At 40.6% G+C, this 19,157-nt stretch overlaps 1 protein-coding gene and 25 non-coding genes across 26 annotated transcripts in view; all 26 read right to left on the bottom strand.

Moving 5' to 3' along the window:
• Nucleotides 1–19,157, bottom strand: part of LOC134848630 (uncharacterized) — a 244,181-nt gene that overhangs the window by 40,837 nt on the left and 184,187 nt on the right. The window lies entirely within an intron of this gene.
• Nucleotides 6,241–6,313, bottom strand: Trnav-cac (transfer RNA valine (anticodon CAC)). Its single transcript has one exon. It is a non-coding gene; the product is annotated as a tRNA-Val (tRNA).
• Nucleotides 6,808–6,880, bottom strand: Trnav-cac (transfer RNA valine (anticodon CAC)). The gene has a single exon. It is a non-coding gene; the product is annotated as a tRNA-Val (tRNA).
• On the bottom strand, nt 10,376–10,448 carry Trnav-cac (transfer RNA valine (anticodon CAC)). Its single transcript has one exon. It is a non-coding gene; the product is annotated as a tRNA-Val (tRNA).
• Trnav-cac (transfer RNA valine (anticodon CAC)) lies at nt 10,943–11,015 on the bottom strand. The gene has a single exon. It is a non-coding gene; the product is annotated as a tRNA-Val (tRNA).
• Trnaa-ugc (transfer RNA alanine (anticodon UGC)) lies at nt 11,229–11,301 on the bottom strand. Its single transcript has one exon. It is a non-coding gene; the product is annotated as a tRNA-Ala (tRNA).
• On the bottom strand, nt 12,084–12,156 carry Trnaa-ugc (transfer RNA alanine (anticodon UGC)). The gene has a single exon. It is a non-coding gene; the product is annotated as a tRNA-Ala (tRNA).
• Nucleotides 12,947–13,019, bottom strand: Trnaa-ugc (transfer RNA alanine (anticodon UGC)). The gene has a single exon. It is a non-coding gene; the product is annotated as a tRNA-Ala (tRNA).
• On the bottom strand, nt 13,231–13,303 carry Trnav-uac (transfer RNA valine (anticodon UAC)). Its single transcript has one exon. It is a non-coding gene; the product is annotated as a tRNA-Val (tRNA).
• Trnav-uac (transfer RNA valine (anticodon UAC)) lies at nt 13,516–13,588 on the bottom strand. The gene has a single exon. It is a non-coding gene; the product is annotated as a tRNA-Val (tRNA).
• On the bottom strand, nt 14,078–14,150 carry Trnav-uac (transfer RNA valine (anticodon UAC)). The gene has a single exon. It is a non-coding gene; the product is annotated as a tRNA-Val (tRNA).
• Trnav-uac (transfer RNA valine (anticodon UAC)) lies at nt 14,363–14,435 on the bottom strand. The gene has a single exon. It is a non-coding gene; the product is annotated as a tRNA-Val (tRNA).
• Nucleotides 14,648–14,720, bottom strand: Trnav-uac (transfer RNA valine (anticodon UAC)). The gene has a single exon. It is a non-coding gene; the product is annotated as a tRNA-Val (tRNA).
• Trnav-uac (transfer RNA valine (anticodon UAC)) lies at nt 15,210–15,282 on the bottom strand. Its single transcript has one exon. It is a non-coding gene; the product is annotated as a tRNA-Val (tRNA).
• Trnav-uac (transfer RNA valine (anticodon UAC)) lies at nt 15,495–15,567 on the bottom strand. The gene has a single exon. It is a non-coding gene; the product is annotated as a tRNA-Val (tRNA).
• On the bottom strand, nt 15,780–15,852 carry Trnav-uac (transfer RNA valine (anticodon UAC)). The gene has a single exon. It is a non-coding gene; the product is annotated as a tRNA-Val (tRNA).
• Trnav-uac (transfer RNA valine (anticodon UAC)) lies at nt 16,064–16,136 on the bottom strand. Its single transcript has one exon. It is a non-coding gene; the product is annotated as a tRNA-Val (tRNA).
• Trnav-cac (transfer RNA valine (anticodon CAC)) lies at nt 16,347–16,419 on the bottom strand. Its single transcript has one exon. It is a non-coding gene; the product is annotated as a tRNA-Val (tRNA).
• On the bottom strand, nt 16,888–16,960 carry Trnav-uac (transfer RNA valine (anticodon UAC)). Its single transcript has one exon. It is a non-coding gene; the product is annotated as a tRNA-Val (tRNA).
• On the bottom strand, nt 17,172–17,244 carry Trnav-cac (transfer RNA valine (anticodon CAC)). The gene has a single exon. It is a non-coding gene; the product is annotated as a tRNA-Val (tRNA).
• On the bottom strand, nt 17,457–17,529 carry Trnav-uac (transfer RNA valine (anticodon UAC)). The gene has a single exon. It is a non-coding gene; the product is annotated as a tRNA-Val (tRNA).
• On the bottom strand, nt 17,743–17,815 carry Trnav-cac (transfer RNA valine (anticodon CAC)). The gene has a single exon. It is a non-coding gene; the product is annotated as a tRNA-Val (tRNA).
• On the bottom strand, nt 18,004–18,076 carry Trnav-uac (transfer RNA valine (anticodon UAC)). Its single transcript has one exon. It is a non-coding gene; the product is annotated as a tRNA-Val (tRNA).
• Nucleotides 18,289–18,361, bottom strand: Trnav-uac (transfer RNA valine (anticodon UAC)). The gene has a single exon. It is a non-coding gene; the product is annotated as a tRNA-Val (tRNA).
• Nucleotides 18,573–18,645, bottom strand: Trnav-uac (transfer RNA valine (anticodon UAC)). Its single transcript has one exon. It is a non-coding gene; the product is annotated as a tRNA-Val (tRNA).
• Trnav-cac (transfer RNA valine (anticodon CAC)) lies at nt 18,856–18,928 on the bottom strand. The gene has a single exon. It is a non-coding gene; the product is annotated as a tRNA-Val (tRNA).

The raw sequence follows: 19,157 nt of genomic DNA, 5'->3' as shown, positions 1-19,157 counted from the left end.
GCTGGGTCTCAGTATCCCCAGACCACGAGGTCACTCCTAAAAAAAGGGCTACTACTTATATATTATATTACTATTGTTATTGTTCAGTAGATAAAAATCATCATCTCCATCGAAGATGGATCAATCGTTTCCCTTAACTCCTAGCTTCTCATAATCTGAAAACGAATTTAGATGTTATTAATTCAATTCAGGAACGAAGAAATACGATACTACCCTGAATCGTAGTATCGGGGTAGTATTTCTAATTAAAATTTAGGTCAATTTTTACCCTATCCTAGATATAACAGAGGTTATCCCAGATTGTGAAACTTTTGTTCTTAACAATTTGCTTTTTATTTAACTTCAAAATCTAAAACGAAGAAATACGATACTACCCTGAATCGTAGAATCGGGTTAGTCTTTCTAATTAAATTTTAGGTCAATTTAACTTCAAAAAGAACGAAGAAATACGAAACACGACCCTATTTTGAAACAAATTTTTTTTTTGCGTCACCAGCCAATTTGCGCAAAAAAATTTGGGTCAAAACAGGGTCGTCATCATGATTTGGGAAAGCTCGATAATTCAATTTGGTCGAGCAAAAAACATCGATAAAACTCCTAATGGTAAAACGTTTTGTTCTTAACAATTTGCTGTTTATTTAACTTCAAAACCAGAACGAAGAAATAAGAAACAAACAAAGTACCGGAACGAGAGAAGCATGAGAAAGCTCAAGAGAAAGAGTAGACAGAACCACATGAGAACAATCCTGTTGTTCTAGAGACCCCAGACCAGATTTTAAGCGGGGGAGGGGAAACAAAGTAATCGAGTCAACTCCAATGCCAAACGTGGGGAACAGAAACGAGCGACCGGGATTTTACGATTTTCTCTGATAGGAGACGATGACAGGGGTCAAATTCCGGAGAAGATAAAAGATGAGTCGGAAACCGAAAATACATATTTCACACAGAAGATGAGAGAAGGGTTGAAAACCATGGTGTTGTAACATTCGGCCGGAAGTACATATCGACGGAAAATAAAGCTAGATTCTAAAACGACTGACTAGCGTCTAAACACAGCTCTACATGCTTTTCACCGTTTCTGCCAAAGCCAGTTCGTTTGGTGGTCTTTCTTACATCGGGTCGACAAAACGTTACTGTTTCCGGCTTCGATCAGAACGCTCTAATTAATTTAATTACTTGCAGAAATAGTGAGCTCATGGCTGGGTCGCAGTATCCCCAGACCACGAGGTCACTCCTAAAAATAGGGCTACTACTTATTTATTATATTTCTAATGTTTTTATTCAGTAGATAAAAATGATCATCTCCATCGAAGATCGATCAATCCTTTCCCTTAACTCCTAGCTTCTCATAATCTGAAAACGAATTTAGATGTTATTAATTCAATTCATGACATCACCAGAAGCTAAAAGTTCAAAAAACAGAGAGTTACAGTTTTCTGCCGAGACCCCTCCGGATTCTGGAATCCGGGCAAATAACGCTTTTGTTTATTCTCGAAGGCTGGACACGTCGTCCGAATACTTCCTGATTCTCGGGATTCGTGTTGTAAAGATTGTAGCGGCACAATCGTTGCAACTCGGAATGGTCTGATCTTCGTTTGCTATTCCAATTTCGATCTGTCTCTCACAACTGTTGTTCACTGTTTTTCTCCACGAATTCAGTTGCTCTTCTTTTCTTTTCGCAGTTTTCAGTTGGCGCGAAATTTCGACGTTACCACGTGTCTTTCTTTTCGAACGAATTTCTAAAAATTAATATGTCAGTCCAAATTAACCCTTCCGCGTTCGTCAAAATGAACGATTAAGACCACTAATTCGTTAACACCGTTTATCTTCCCACTCCGATGTCACAATAAAAACTCGAATTCGAACTTGCATTTTGATACATTCTGGTCGAATGTCACATACTCCCCGGACAGCCCGGTCAACGTCCTCGTTGAGTCTTGTAGTCTTCATCAAAATAGTACAGTGCCATCGAACCGAATTTACAAAATGCATGTAACCACCTTTATCCACGTCACATCGACTCACTGCAAAATACAAATGGCATCATACTACACTATTATAGCCTTCCAAATTCTTTCACTATTCTGCACTTTCGAGGATATGACTGAAAATAAAACATTTTTTCTGACTTCTAATGTCTATGTCCCGATTTAAAACTTTTTCTCCTAGGTTAAAAAGTGTTGGGACGCAGGACGGTCCAGCCAATCAACAAAATAAAATTATCCTACTATGCTTCTTCCCTTCGGAAATTTAGTTGTTATTGGTCCTGAATTTTAAAATTAAGGAACTCGGTGGTTAGAAGGAACAATGAAATAATCTCCGTCTTCAAGAGATTACCCAAGCCTTTCAGATCACCACAAAAGGATCAGTCATCTCAGTTGATTAAAAACAGTCATGCAGGCTGGAATATTTAATATACTCTCCACTCAAGCCTTTCTAAAAAAATAGTACGTGTCTCTAAAGCCACTAACTAAAATCACAACGCGAATTTATAAATGCAACAATTCTTTAATCTTCAAAATGCAACTAAATGTTTTCTCTTCAGTTTCAATTGCAAACTTAGTTGCTTTGTTTCTCATTTGAGTTTTTGACACACAAAACATCTTCTCCGTCGTTGCTTCGTTGTATACTTCCTTCTTCACTCTTTGTTTCCGTCGTTTAGAAGTTCTAAAACTTCTAAATTCTTCTAATTTTTCTTCTTTTTGCATCTTGTTTTTCGGTAGAGGATCAACGTTAGTTTCCCGGTTTCGGCAGACGCTGTTGTGGAGGCAAAAAGTCACGTTTCTCTCCAAGTCTTCCTTCAACATTTCTTCTCTTTCTCTCCCGTCATATTCACTTATTCTAGACGTCCTCTTTACTGCGGTGGTCACTGCATTCTGATGAGTTACAAAGGCTCGCTTGAAAGCTCCTGCTCCAATGTCCAGCTGATACGCACTGTACACTCTTCTGTGCTTCGACATATGCTTCTTGGCATATTCGTACAACGATGCAGTCACGTTGGCTCTAAAGCATGGCATCAGTCGTCTTCTGGCCCATATCTTTTTCACTTCCATCGGAATGTTCAGGATTTTGCACGTTGTCTCAAAAAGATCTAAAACTTTTAGAACATTCAATTCCTGCATTTGCTCTTTCGTAGGCGTTTCTTGTTGATTGTTCTCTTTCACATGAGCTTCCAGCCATCGTATCGCCATCATAACTCCCACTATCGCTATCGTTATGGGCTGTGATGAATCTAGTAAACCCATGCAGAGCAGCTCTCCACAGTCCCAGATCAACAACAGATTACTACGCCCGGGATACCACCATGTTTGTAGCCAGCAATGGCAGGGGAACTCATCATGTGTCAACATGATGCTCCTCTAATTACGCTTTCCCAACGCTTCCAGTAGTGGTTCCACTTCCATCATCACTTGGTGGATTTCATCATTCTCGTCTACCGCATTGTAATCTGTGGCTGTTAATCCTTTCTACTTCTGTCTTTCAAAATCACTGAAGTTCCCACTGGCGTATCCCATGAACTTCTTTCCCAGTATCGGTTCTAACTCTCCTTTGGTTCTCTCTGGAATTGCTGAGAACATCTTGCATAATAACTCGTAAGACTTTTCTGACATCCTCGCTAATCTTACGCACTTCGGCACTGAGAAGGCTTGATCCACGATCGTCCTCGTACTTTTCACATCCACCGCTACGAAATGCACTGGGTATCTGCTCTTGCACATTGCGGCGAATGTTCATCACACTAAATAACGCGCTGTCGACGGTATACGATAGGTTTCGCTGTGCCGGATGTTCATCTCCACCTCGATCTCTTCCCTCCACTTTCCAATATACTCTCGGAAAACACTTCTACACTGATGGCCGTGACCATCTCATGCTTTTGTTCTAGATTCAATGGTGACTCTAAAGAACCAAACTTGCTAAAGAATCCTAGTGCAGTCACTAGATTCACCTCAGTTCCTCTATGGCAATCTGCAATCAATTCCATTTCCGTTTTTGCTTTCCTTACGATGTTCCCAAACAATATCGTTAATCTTCACACAATCCAGACCTCCACAGATGTGATCCTCCTGTCCACAGACTTTCGCCAGACAGCTACCAGGTTTAACCCAGTCCTCTGGTTCCCAGCCAGGCAACTCGACTTTGTCTTCTCCGTTGCTCCTAGAGGCTGTCGTCATCAAATTGTAAAAGATGTTCAGGTCAGGCAAGTTACAGTCTGAAATCAATTCCCTCTGCACGTCCTGTCTTGCACGCAATATCGAATCGACGTTAGGACTCGGATACCAAGCTGGTTTCATCAATTCCCACACCACCATTAGACTCGTTCTTAGCAGTTCGTCTGAGAATCCCAATCCAAATTCTACCCGGTTGTCCGATTTTGGCACTGAAGGTGCAGTCATTTTTTCCTCCAAGACTAATCCCAGCTTGGCCTGCTGAGTAGCAGCGCTTCTTATCGTTGCAATTCTTGACGTCATGAAATTTAGCAACTCTGCTTGCTCGTAATCGAAGAAGCAATCGCGTATGTCTTCATTTATGAAAGGATTATACGCAATCCCTACAATTCCGGATACATAACTGTACGATTCCTTCCTGATCAGTCCACATTATTCATTGGACTTCGACAGTGCTCCCATAGATTCTTTTGTAAGCCTCATCTCCTTGTTAGAGAATCTCCTTATTTCGTCAATCTTCTTCATTGGTTCCAATTCCACAGGTTCCTTCATATTAACTCGCATTGGTTTACTCTGATGGATGTCCAAAAGTGCTAATAAGAGTAAAATTTTCGCTCGTTCATCGCCTTCCTTTAGCATCTTGACACAAGTGTTCAACGCCGGCACTGATATTTGTTCCAGCATGAATTGAATGAAACAGAGAGCGCTATTGTCGCTCCTTCTTGGGTCATTAGATCTCTCATGCTCGTCATTAAGAATATCTTCTCTCCCTTCAATCTTTTTCTTTCTTCTGAGTCGTATTCCCCCTGTGTCAGCCCAGTCATGCAGCAAGCGAAACTGAGTTGCAATCCTTTTCTCGCATAGGGTATCGCTATCAGAGCGTGTATCTTCAGGATGATTCTCATTTTTTCTTCGAAGTGCTGTAACACTACTGCTCTCCATGGTAGGCTCACCAACTGGTCTATCGTTTCCGCGTGCATCTCAGAAGAGACCAGAGTTCCTTGTGACTTCTGCTTCATGTTTGTGCCTTGTATCATCGTCTCTAAGTAACCTTCCATAGCACTTTTTTTTCTAGAGCAATTAAGTGTCCTCTAGCCGAGTTTCTGTATTCCACCATCTCCATGTATCCACCAGCGGGTTCATCAATCGATTCGGTTTCCGACACTATCAGTCGGTTGCATTCCACTGGGACTAGCTGTCCTCCGACACTTTTCTTTCCATGATTCGAATTGAAATCTTGTAGGGTACTCTCTCCACATTGGCTAAGTAATTCCATTTCTAACGTTGCTCCAGTCAGAGTGCGGTCACTCCTCTTGGTTTTATAACTGGCTGAATTTAATCCCGCCATGAGAATGGGTGGCACCATATCTACATCAGTCAACATTCTGTTCGTGCCAGGAAGTCGGCCATCGCCCTGTCCCATGTTCATGGCTTCTTCGACGCGCTTTCTTTTGACTGAGTTGTCAGCTTTTACCGAGATTTCAGAGTCCACCTTCGTTTTTCCAGCTTTCCTCAATGTCACTTTGCTGCCAAGTTTCATTTTCATATCGTTAACCTTGTCAGTCACCATCTTTGATCGCATCGTTCCTTTTCTGGTTCTTGACAGATACACTACTTCATCAATGCCTTCTTGCGGTGTTGCCTTTATCGGAGAATTTGCCTTACTCACGTCAGTGGCCGAGTCGATCAAAAACTCGCTCAATCTCCCTTCACAATCGTCGAGTTTGTCAAGGATTTCCTGCATTAGTATTCTGTTGAGACCTGTTTTCAGCATAGACTGAGTCCCGTAGCTCTGAACTACCGTCCAGACCTCTTCCATGAAGGCAACTCTATCCATACTAAATCCTGTCCTATTTTCGTGGTCTTTTTGATGAATTCCCACTCTTCTTCAGGCAACGTTCCAAAGAAAGGTGCTCTGGCAGTGCCTTCTATTCTTCTTCTCCGCGGAGATTCATTTAAAAAAGTTTTTTCGTCATTTTTGGAATTGCTCGGAGAGCTGCTCTCCAGCAAATTCCGGTACATTTCCATGAAGACAGTCCTTATTCATCATTTTTAATAATAGTCGATTTTCTGATGCTGTCCAGGATCAAACTGGAGAACTTCTGCGTGTGAGGCAGACGTGATAACCGCTACACCACAGCATCTGAGCTTTCTCAAAAAGCTTCTTTTCTTGTTTTGCAGACCTGAAATTTTTGTCATCAGTGCGTTTGTCGAAATTTTCGGAAAAACTTCGCATTTCTTAATGTATTTTCGTCACACGTCAGGCAATTTTTCTGGAGTTAATTGAAATATAATTTCCAACGAGCAAAATCTTTGTACAGTCCTTATTCTTCATTTTCATGATAATTGATTTTCTGATGCTGTCCAGGATCGAACTGGAGACCTTCTGCGTGAGGCAGACGTGATAACCGCTACACCACAGCACCTGAGCTTTCTCAAAAAGCTTCTTTTTCTTGTTTTGCAGACCTGGAATTTTTGTCATCAGTGCGTTTGTCGAAAACTTCGGTAAAACTTCGCATTTCTTAATGTATTTTCGTCACACGTCAGGCAATTTTTCTGGAGTTAATTGAAATATATTTTCCAACGAGCAAAATCTTTGTACAGTCCTTATTCTTCATTTTCATGATAATTGATTTTCTGATGCTGTCCAGGATCGAACTGGAGACCTTCTGCGTGTGAGGCAGACGTGATAAAGGCTACACCACAGCACCTGAGCTTTCACAAGTAGCTTCTTTTTCTTGTTTTGCAGACCTGGAGTTTTCGTCATCAGTACAATTGTCGAAAATTTCGGAACAACTTCGCATGTTTTGATGAATTTTTGGTCACATATTAGGCAATTTTTCAGGAGTTACTTGAAATATAATTTTCAACGAACAAAATCCTTGTACAGTCCTTATTAATCATTTTGAAATTAATCGACTTTCTGATGTTGTCCAGGATCGCACTGGAGACCTTCTGCGTGCAAGGCAGACGTGATAACCGCTACACCACAGCACCTCAGCTTTCTCAAGTAGCTTCTTTTTCTTGTTTTGCAGACCTGGAGTTTTTGTCATCAGTGCGTTTGTCGAAAATTTCGGAAAAACTTCGCTTGTCTTAATGAATTTTTTTTCACGTGTCAGGCAATTTTTCTGGAGTTAATTGAAACATAATTTCCAACGAGCAAAATCTTTGTACAGTCCTTATTCATCATTTAAAAATAATCGATTTTCTTATGCTGTCCAGGATCGAACTGGAGCGTGTAAGGCAGACGTGATAACCGCTACAACACAGCACCCGAATTTTCTCAAGTATCTTCTTTTTCTTGTTTTGCAGACCTAGAGTTTTTGTCATCAGTGCGTTTGTCGAAAAATTCGGAAAAACTTTGCATGTCTTAATGAATTTTCGTCACAAGTCAGGCAATTTTTCTGGAGTTAGTTGAAATATAATTTTCAACAAACAAAATGTTTGTACAGTCATGATTCATCATTTTTTTGATAATTGACTTTCTGATGCTGTTCAGGATCGGTGGTGTAGCGGTTATCACGTCTGCGTGTTTGGCAGACGTGATAACCGCTACACCACAGCACCTGAGCTTTCTCAAGTAGCTTCTTTTTCTTGTTTTGCAGACCTGGAGTTTTCGTCATCAGTGCAATAAGGACTGTACATCCACCGCTACGAAATGCACTGGGTATCTGCTCTTGCACATTGCGGCGAATGTTCATCACACTAAATAACGCGCTGTCGACGGTCTACGATAGGTTTCGCTGTGCCGGATGTTCATCTCCACCTCGATCTCTTCCCTCCACTTTCCAATATACTCTCGGAAAACACTTCTACACTGATGGCCGTGACCATCTCATGCTTTTGTTCTAGATTCAATGGTGACTCTAAAGAACCAAACTTGCTAAAGAATCCTAGTGCAGTCACTAGATTCACCTCAGTTCCTCTATGGCAATCTGCAATCAATTCCATTTCCGTTTTTGCTTTCCTTACGATGTTCCCAAACAATATCGTTAATCTTCACACAATCCAGACCTCCACAGATGTGATCCTCCTGTCCACAGACTTTCGCCAGACAGCTACCAGGTTTAACCCAGTCCTCTGGTTCCCAGCCAGGCAACTCGACTTTGTCTTCTCCGTTGCTCCTAGAGGCTGTCGTCATCAAATTGTAAAAGATGTTCAGGTCAGGCAAGTTACAGTCTGAAATCAATTCCCTCTGCACGTCCTGTCTTGCACGCAATATCGAATCGACGTTAGGACTCGGATACCAAGCTGGTTTCATCAATTCCCACACCACCATTAGACTCGTTCTTAGCAGTTCGTCTGAGAATCCCAATCCAAATTCTACCCGGTTGTCCGATTTTGGCACTGAAGGTGCAGTCATTTTTTCCTCCAAGACTAATCCCAGCTTGGCCTGCTGAGTAGCAGCGCTTCTTATCGTTGCAATTCTTGACGTCATGAAATTTAGCAACTCTGCTTGCTCGTAATCGAAGAAGCAATCGCGTATGTCTTCATTTATGAAAGGATTATACGCAATCCCTACAATTCCGGATACATAACTGTACGATTCCTTCCTGATCAGTCCACATTATTCATTGGACTTCGACAGTGCTCCCATAGATTCTTTTGTAAGCCTCATCTCCTTGTTAGAGAATCTCCTTATTTCGTCAATCTTCTTCATTGGTTCCAATTCCACAGGTTCCTTCATATTAACTCGCATTGGTTTACTCTGATGGATGTCCAAAAGTGCTAATAAGAGTAAAATTTTCGCTCGTTCATCGCCTTCCTTTAGCATCTTGACACAAGTGTTCAACGCCGGCACTGATATTTGTTCCAGCATGAATTGAATGAAACAGAGAGCGCTATTGTCGCTCCTTCTTGGGTCATTAGATCTCTCATGCTCGTCATTAAGAATATCTTCTCTCCCTTCAATCTTTTTCTTTCTTCTGAGTCGTATTCCCCCTGTGTCAGCCCAGTCATGCAGCAAGCGAAACTGAGTTGCAATCCTTTTCTCGCATAGGGTATCGCTATCAGAGCGTGTATCTTCAGGATGATTCTCATTTTTTCTTCGAAGTGCTGTAACACTACTGCTCTCCATGGTAGGCTCACCAACTGGTCTATCGTTTCCGCGTGCATCTCAGAAGAGACCAGAGTTCCGTGTGACTTCTGCTTCATGTTTGTGCCTTGTATCATCGTCTCTAAGTAACCTTCCATAGCACTTTTTTTTCTAGAGCAATTAAGTGTCCTCTAGCCGAGTTTCTGTATTCCACCATCTCCATGTATCCACCAGCGGGTTCATCAATCGATTCGGTTTCCGACACTATCAGTCGGTTGCATTCCACTGGGACTAGCTGTCCTCCGACACTTTTCTTTCCATGATTCGAATTGAAATCTTGTAGGGTACTCTCTCCACATTGGCTAAGTATTTCCATTTCTAACGTTGCTCCAGTCAGAGTGCGGTCACTCCTCTTGGTTTTATAACTGGCTGAATTTAATCCCGCCATGAGAATGGGTGGCACCATATCTACATCAGTCAACATTCTGTTCGTGCCAGGAAGTCGGCCATCGCCCTGTCCCATGTTCATGGCTTCTTCGACGCGCTTTCTTTTGACTGAGTTGTCAGCTTTTACCGAGATTTCAGAGTCCACCTTCGTTTTTCCAGCTTTCCTCAATGTCACTTTGCTGCCAAGTTTCATTTTCATATCGTTAACCTTGTCAGTCACCATCTTTGATCGCATCGTTCCTTTTCTGGTTCTTGACAGATACACTACTTCATCATTGCCTTCTTGCGGTGTTGCCTTTATCGGAGAATTTGCCTTACTCACGTCAGTGGCCGAGTCGATCAATAACTCGCTCAATCTCCCTTCACAATCGTCGAGTTTGTCAAGGATTTCCTGCATTAGTATTCTGTTGAGACCTGTTTTCAGCATAGACTGAGTCCCGTAGCTCTGAACTACCGTCCAGACCTCTTCCATGAAGGCAACTCTATCCATACTAAATCCTGTCCTATTTTCGTGGTCTTTTTGATGAATTCCCACTCTTCTTCAGGCAACGTTCCAAAGAAAGGTGCTCTGGCAGTGCCTTCTATTCTTCTTCTCCGCGGAGATTCAATTAAAAAAGTTTTTTCGTCATTTTTGGAATTGCTCGGAGAGCTGCTCTCCAGCAAATTCCGGTACATTTCCATGAAGACAGTCCTTATTCATCATTTTTAATAATAGTCGATTTTCTGATGCTGTCCAGGATCAAACTGGAGAACTTCTGCGTGTGAGGCAGACGTGATAACCGCTACACCACAGCATCTGAGCTTTCTCAAAAAGCTTCTTTTCTTGTTTTGCAGACCTGAAATTTTTGTCATCAGTGCGTTTGTCGAAATTTTCGGAAAAACTTCGCATTTCTTAATGTATTTTCGTCACACGTCAGGCAATTTTTCTGGAGTTAATTGAAATATAATTTCCAACGAGCAAAATCTTTGTACAGTCCTTATTCTTCATTTTCATGATAATTGATTTTCTGATGCTGTCCAGGATCGAACTGGAGACCTTCTGCGTGAGGCAGACGTGATAACCGCTACACCACAGCACCTGAGCTTTCTCAAAAAGCTTCTTTTTCTTGTTTTGCAGACCTGGAATTTTTGTCATCAGTGCGTTTGTCGAAAACTTCGGTAAAACTTCGCATTTCTTAATGTATTTTCGTCACACGTCAGGCAATTTTTCTGGAGTTAATTGAAATATAATTTCCAACGAGCAAAATCTTTGTACAGTCCTTATTCTTCATTTTCATGATAATTGATTTTCTGATGCTGTCCAGGATCGAACTGGAGACCTTCTGCGTGTGAGGCAGACGTGATAAAGGCTACACCACAGCACCTGAGCTTTCACAAGTAGCTTCTTTTTCTTGTTTTGCAGACCTGGAGTTTTCGTCATCAGTACAATTGTCGAAAATTTCGGAACAACTTCGCATGTTTTGATGAATTTTTGGTCACATATTAGGCAATTTTTCAGGAGTTACTTGAAATATAATTTTCAACGAACAAAATCCTTGTACAGTCCTTATTAATCATTTTGAAATTAATCGACTTTCTGATGCTGTCCAGGATCGCACTGGAGACCTTCTGCGTGCAAGGCAGACGTGATAACCGCTACACCACAGCACCTCAGCTTTCTCAAGTAGCTTCTTTTTCTTGTTTTGCAGACCTGGAGTTTTTGTCATCAGTGCGTTTGTCGAAAATTTCGGAAAAACTTCGCTTGTCTTAATGAATTTTTTTTCACGTGTCAGGCAATTTTTCTGGAGTTAATTGAAACATAATTTCCAACGAGCAAAATCTTTGTACAGTCCTTATTCATCATTTAAAAATAATCGACTTTCTTATGCTGTCCAGGATCGAACTGGAGCGTGTAAGGCAGACGTGATAACCGCTACAACACAGCACCCGAATTTTCTCAAGTATCTTCTTTTTCTTGTTTTGCAGACCTGGAGTTTTTGTCACCAGTGCGTTTGTCGAAAAATTCGGAAAAACTTTGCATGTCTTAATGAATTTTCGTCACAAGTCAGGCAATTTTTCTGGAGTTAGTTGAAAAATAATTTTCAACAAACAAAATGTTTGTACAGTCATGATTCATCATTTTTTTGATAATTGACTTTCTGATGCTGTCCAGGATCGGTGGTGTAGCGGTTATCACGTCTGCGTGTTTGGCAGACGTGATAACCGCTACACCACAGCACCTGAGCTTTCTCAAGTAGCTTCTTTTTCTTGTTTTGCAGACCTGGAGTTTTCGTCATCAGTGCAATTGTCGAAAATTTCGGAAAAACTTCGCATGTTTTGATGAATTTTTGGTCACATATTAGGCAATTTTTCAGGAGTTACTTGAATATAATTTTCAACGAACAAAATCCTTGTACAGTCCTTATTAATCATTTTGAAATTAATAGACTTTCTGATGCTGTCCAGGATCGCACTGGAGAACTTCTGCGTGCAAGGCAGACGTGATAACCGCTACACCACAGCACCTCAGCTTTCTCAAGTAGCTTCTTTTTCTTGTTTTGCAGACCTGGAGTTTTTGTCATCAGTGCGTTTGTCGAAAATTTCGGAAAAACTTCGCTTGTCTTAATGAATTTTTTTCACGTGCCAGGCAATTTTTCTGGAGTTAATTGAAATATAATTTCCAACGAGCAAAATCTTTGTACAGTCCTTATTCATCATTTAAAAATAATCGACTTTCTGATGCTGTCCAGAATTGAACTGGAGCCCTTCAGTGTGTAAGGCAGACGTGATAACCGCTACAACACAGCACCCGAATTTTCTCAAGTATCTTCTTTTTCTTGTTTTGCAGACCTTGAGTTTTTGTCATCAGTGCGTTTGTCGAAAAATTCGGAAAAACTTTGCATGTCTTAATGAATTTTCGTCACAAGTCAGGCAATTTTTCTGGAGTTAGTTGAAATATAATTTTCAACAAACAAAATGTTTGTACAGTCATGATTCATCATTTTTTTGATAATTGACTTTCTGATGCTGTCCAGGATCGGTGGTGTAGCGGTTATCACGTCTGCGTGTTTGGCAGACGTGATAACCGCTACACCACAGCACCTGAGCTTTCTCAAGTAGCTTCTTTTTCTTGTTTTGCAGACCTGGAGTTTTCGTCATCAGTGCGTTTGTCGAAAATTTCGGAAAAACTTCGCATGTCTTGATGAATTTTTGGTCACATATTAGTCAATTTTTCAGGAGTTACTTGAAATATAATTTTCAACGAACAAAATCCTTGTACAGTCCTCATTAATCATTTTGAAAATAATCGACTTTCTGATGCTGTCCAGGATCGCACTGGAGACCTTCTGCGTGCAAGGCAGACGTGATAACCGCTACACCACAACATCTCAGCTTTCTAAAGTAGCTTCTTTTTCTTGTTTTGCAGACCTGGAGTTTTTGTCATCAGTGCGTTTGTCGAAAATTTCGGAAAAACTTCGCATGTCTTAATGAATTTTCGTCACGTGTCAGGCAATTTTTCTGGAGTTAATTGAAATATAATTTCCAACGAGCAAAATCTTTGTACAGTCCTTATTCATCATTTAAAAATAATCGAATTTCTGATGCTGTCCAGGATCGAACTGGAGACCTTCAGCGTGTAAGGCAGACGTGATAACCGCTACAACACAGCACCCGAATTTTCTCAAGTATCTTCTTTTTCTTGTTTTGCAGACCTGGAGTTTTTGTCATCAGTGCGTTTGTCGAAAATTTCGGAAAAACTTTGCATGTCTTAATGAATTTTCGTCACAAGTCAGGCAATTTTTCTGGAGTCAATTGAAATATAATTTCCAACGAGCAAAATCTTTGTACAGTCCTTATTCCTCATTTTCATGATAATTGATTTTCTGATGCTGTCCAGGATCGAACTGGAGACATTCTGCGTGTAAGGCAGACGTGATAACCGCTACACCACAGCACCTGAGTTTTGTCAAGTAGCTTCTTTTCTTGTTTTGCAGACCTGGAGTTTTCGTCATCAGTGCGTTTGTCGAAAATTTCGGAAAAACTTCGCATGTCTTGATGAATTTTTGGTCACATATTAGGCAATTTTTCAGGAGTTACTTGAAATAAAATTTTCAACGAACAAAATCCTTGTACAGTCCTTATTAATCATTTTGAAAAAAATCGACTTTCCGATGCTGCCCAGGATCGCACTGGAGACCTTCTGCGTGCAAGGCAGACGTGATAACCGCTACCTCAGCTTTCTCAAGTAGCTTCTTTTTCTGTCCAGGATCGCACTGGAGTTTTCGTCATCAGTGCGTTTGTCGAAAATTTCGGAAAAACTTCGCATGTCTTGATGAATTTTTGGTCACGTGTCAGGCAATTTTTTTGGAGTTAATTGAGACATAATTTCCAACGAGCAAAATCTTTGTACAGTCCTTATTCGTCATTTTCATAATAGTTGACTTTCTGATGCTGTCCAGGATCGAACTGGAGACCTTCTGCGTGTAAGGCAGACGTGATAACCGCTACACCACAGCACCTGAGTTTTCTCAAGTAGCTTCTTTTTCTTGTTTTGCAGACCTGGAGTTTTTGTCATCAGTGCGTTTGTCGAAAATTCCGGAGAAACTTCGCATGTCTTAATGAATTTTCGTCACGTGTCAGGCAATTTTTCTGGAGTTAATTGAAATATAATTTCTAGCGAGCAAAATCTTTGTACAGTCCTTATTCGTCGTTTTCATGATAGTTGATTTTCCGATGCTGTCCAGCATCGAACTGGAGACCTTCTGCGTGTAAGGCAGACGTGATAACCGCTACACCACAGCACCCGAATTTTCTCAATTATCTTCTTTTTCTTGTTTTGCAGACCTGGAGTTTTTGTCATCAGTGCGTTTGTCGAAAATTTCGGAAAAACTTTGCATGTCTTAATGAATTTTCGTCACAAGTCAGGCAATTTTTCTGGAGTCAATTGAAATATAATTTCCAACGAGCAAAATCTTTGTACAGTCCTTATTCCTCATTTTCATAATAATTGATTTTCTGATGCTGTCCAGGATCGAACTGGAGACATTCTGCGTGTAAGGCAGACGTGATAACCGCTACACCACAGCACCTGAGTTTTGTCAAGTAGCTTCTTTTCTTGTTTTGCAGACCTGGAGTTTTCGTCATCAGTGCGTTTGTCGAAAATTTCGGAAAAACTTCGCATGTCTTGATGAATTTTTGGTCACATATTAGGCAATTTTTCAGGAGTTACTTGAAATAAAATTTTCAACGAACAAAATCCTTGTACAGTCCTTATTAATCATTTTGAAAAAAATCGACTTTCCGATGCTGCCCAGGATCGCACTGGAGACCTTCTGCGTGCAAGGCAGACGTGATAACCGCTACCTCAGCTTTCTCAAGTAGCTTCTTTTTCTGTCCAGGATCGCACTGGAGTTTTCGTCATCAGTGCGTTTGTCGAAAATTTCGGAAAAACTTCGCATGTCTTGATGAATTTTTGGTCACGTGTCAGGCAATTTTTCTGGAGTTAATTGAGACATAATTTCCAACGAGCAAAATCTTTGTACAGTCCTTATTCGTCATTTTCATAATAGTTGACTTTCTGATGCTGTCCAGGATCGAACTGGAGACCTTCTGCGTGTAAGGCAGACGTGATAACCGCTACACCACAGCACCTGAGTTTTCTCAAGTAGCTTCTTTTTCTTGTTTTGCAGACCTGGAGTTTTTGTCATCAGTGCGTTTGTCGAAAATTCCGGAGAAACTTCGCATGTCTTAATGAATTTTCGTCACGTGTCAGGCAATTTTTCTGGAGTTAATTGAAATATAATTTCTAGCGAGCAAAATCTTTGTACAGTCCTTATTCGTCGTTTTCATGATAGTTGATTTTCCGATGCTGTCCAGCATCGAACTGGAGACCTTCTGCGTGTAAGGCAGACGTGATAACCGCTACACCACAGCACCTGAGTTTTCTCAAGTAGCTTCTTTTTCTTGTTTTGCAGACCTGGAGTTTTTGTCATCAGTGCGTTTGTCGAAAATTCCGGAAAAACTTCGCATGTCTTAATGAATTTTCGTCACGTGTCAGGCAATTTTTCTGGAGTTAATTGAAATATAATTTCCAACGAGCAAAATCTTTGTACAGTCCTTATTCCTCATTTTCATGATAATTGATTTTCTGATGCTGTCCAGGATCGAACTGGAGACCTTCTGCGTGTAAGGCTGACGTGATAACCGCTACACCACAGCACCTGAGTTTTCTCAAGTAGCTTCTTTTCTTGTTTTGCAGACCTGAAATTTTTGTCATCAGTGCGTTTGTCGAAAATTCCGGAAAAACTTCGCATGTCTTAATGAATTTTCGTCACGTGTCAGGCAATTTTTCTGGAGTTAATTGAAATATAATTTCCAACGAGCAAAATCTTTGTACAGTCCTTATTCCTCATTTTCAAGATAATTGATTTTCTGATGCTGTCCAGGATCGAACTGGAGACCTTCTGCGTGTAACGCAGACGTGATAACCGCTACACCACAGCACCTGAGTTTTCTCAAGTAGCTTCTTTTCTTGTTTTGCAGACCTGGAATTTTTGTCATCAGTGCGTTTGTCGAAAATTTCGGAAAAACTTCGCATGTCTTAATGTATTTTTGGTCACTTGTTAGGCAATTTTTCAGGAGTTCTTGAAATATAATTTTCAACGAACAAAATCTTTGCACAGTCCTTATTCATCATTTTATAATTATCGACTTTCTGATGCTGTCCAGGATCGAACTGGAGACCTTCTGCGTGTGAGGCAGACGTGATAACCGCTACACCACAGCGCCTGAGCTTTCACAAGTAGCTTCTTTTTCTTGTTTTGTGCATTTGTCGAAAATTTTGGAAAAACTTCGCATGTCTTAATGAATTTTCGTCACGTGTCAGGCAATTTTCTGGAGTTAATTGAAATATAATTTCCAGCGAGCAAAATCTTTGTACAGTCCTTATTCGTCATTTTCATGATAGTTGACTTTCTGATGCTGTCCAGGAGCGAACTGTAGACCTGCATGTGAGGCAGACTGATAACCGGTACACCACAGCACCGGAGCTTTCTCAAGTAGCTTCTTTTTCTTGTTTTGCAGACCTGGAGTTTTTGTCATCAGTGCGTTTGTCGAAAATTCCGGAAAAACTTCGCATGTCTTAATGAATTTTCGTCACGTGTCAGGCAATTTTTCTGGAGTTAATTGAAACATAATTTCCAACGAGCAAAATCTTTGTACAGTCCTTATTCGTCATTTTCATAATAGTTGACTTTCTGATGCTGTCCAGGATCGAACTGGAGACCTTCTGCGTGTAAGGCAGACGTGATAACCGCTACACCACAGCACCTGAGTTTTCTCAAGTAGCTTCTTTTTCTTGTTTTGCAGACCTGGAATTTTTTTCATCAGTGCGTTTGTCGAAAATTTCGGAAAAACTTCGCATGTCTTAATGTATTTTTGGTCACATGTTAGGCAATTTTTCAGGAGTTCTTGGAATAAAATTTTCAACGAACAAAATCTTTGCACAGTCCTTATTCATCATTTTATAATAATCGACTTTCTGATGCTGTACAGGATCGAACTGGAGACCTTCTGCGTGTGAGGCAGACGTGATAACCGCTACACCACAGCACCTGAGTTTTCTCAAGTAGCTTCTTTTTCTTGTTTTGCAGACCTGGAGTTTTTGTCATCAGTGCGTTTGTCGAAAATTCCGGAAAAACTTCGCATGTCTTAATGAATTTTCGTCACGTGTCAGGCAATTTTTCTGGAGTTAATTGAAACATAATTTCCAACGAGCAAAATCTTTGTACAGTCCTTATTCGTCATTTTCATAATAGTTGACTTTCTGATGCTGTCCAGGATCGAACTGGAGACCTTCTGCGTGTAAGGCAGACGTGATAACCGCTACACCACAGCACCTGAGTTTTCTCAAGTAGCTTCTTTTTCTTGTTTTGCAGACCTGGAATTTTTTTCATCAGTGCGTTTGTCGAAAATTTCGGAAAAACTTCGCATGTCTTAATGTATTTTTGGTCACATGTTAGGCAATTTTTCAGGAGTTAATTGAAATATAATTTCCAACGAGCAAAATCTTTGTACAGTCCTTATTCGTCGTTTTCATGATAGTTGATTTTCCGATGCTGTCCAGCATCGAACTGGAGACCTTCTGCGTGTGAGGCAGACGTGATAACCGCTACACCACAGCACCTGAGCTTTCACAAGTAGCTTCTTTTTCTTGTTTTGTGCATTTGTCGAAAATTTCGGAAAAACTTCGCATGTCTTAATGAATTTTCGTCACGTGTCAGGCAATTTTTCTGGAGTTAATTGAAATATAATTTCCAGCGAGCAAAATCTTTGTACAGTCCTTATTCGTCGTTTTCATGATAGTTGATTTTCCGATGCTGTCCAGCATCGAACTGGAGACCTTCTGCGTGTAAGGCAGACGTGATAACCGCTACACCACAGCACCTGAGTTTTCTCAAGTAGCTTCTTTTTCTTGTTTTGCAGACCTGGAGTTTTTGTCATCAGTGCGTTTGTCGAAAATTCCGGAAAAACTTCGCATGTCTTAATGAATTTTCGTCACGTGTCAGGCAATTTTTCTGGAGTTAATTGAAATATAATTTCCAACGAGCAAAATCTTTGTACAGTCCTTATTCCTCATTTTCATGATAATTGATTTTCTGATGCTGTCCAGGATCGAACTGGAGACCTTCTGCGTGTAAGGCAGACGTGATAACCGCTACACCACAGCACCTGAGTTTTCTCAAGTAGCTTCTTTTCTTGTTTTGCAGACCTGAAATTTTTGTCATCAGTGCGTTTGTCGAAATATCCGGAAAAACTTCGCATGTCTTAATGAATTTTCGTCACGTGTCAGGCAATTTTTCTGGAGTTAATTGAAATATAATTTCCAACGAGCAAAATCTTTGTACAGTCCTTATTCCTCATTTTCATGATAATTGATTTTCTGATGCTGTCCAGGATCGAACTGGAGACCTTCTGCGTGTAAGGCAGACGTGATAACCGCTACACCACAGCATCTGAGTTTTCTCAAGTAGCTTCTTTTCTTGTTTTGCAGACCTGGAATTTTTGTCATCAGTGCGTTTGTCGAAAATTTCGGAAAAACTTCGCATGTCTTAATGTATTTTTGGTCACTTGTTAGGCAATTTTTCAGGAGTTCTTGAAATATAATTTTCAACGAACAAAATCTTTGCACAGTCCTTATTCATCATTTTATAATTATCGACTTTCTGATGATGTCCAGGATCGAACTGGAGACCTTCTGCGTGTGCGGCAGACGTGATAACCGCTACACCACACCACCTGAGCTTTCACAAGTAGCTTCTTTTTCTTGTTTTGTGCATTTGTCGAAAATTTTGGAAAAACTTCGCATGTCTTAATGAATTTTCGTCACGTGTCAGGCAATTTTCTGGAGTTAATTGAAATATAATTTTCAGCGAGCAAAACCTTTGTACAGTCCTTATTCGTCATTTTCATGATAGTTGACTTTCTGATGCTGTCCAGGAGCGAACTGTAGACCTGCATGTGAGGCA

Source organism: Symsagittifera roscoffensis, chromosome 6 (assembly GCF_963678635.1).
Source record: "Symsagittifera roscoffensis chromosome 6, txSymRosc1.1, whole genome shotgun sequence".
Lineage (NCBI taxonomy): Eukaryota > Metazoa > Xenacoelomorpha > Acoela > Convolutidae > Symsagittifera > Symsagittifera roscoffensis.
The sequence above is the reverse complement of the archived record's forward strand: the minus strand, read 5'-3'. Positions and strand labels throughout refer to the sequence as shown.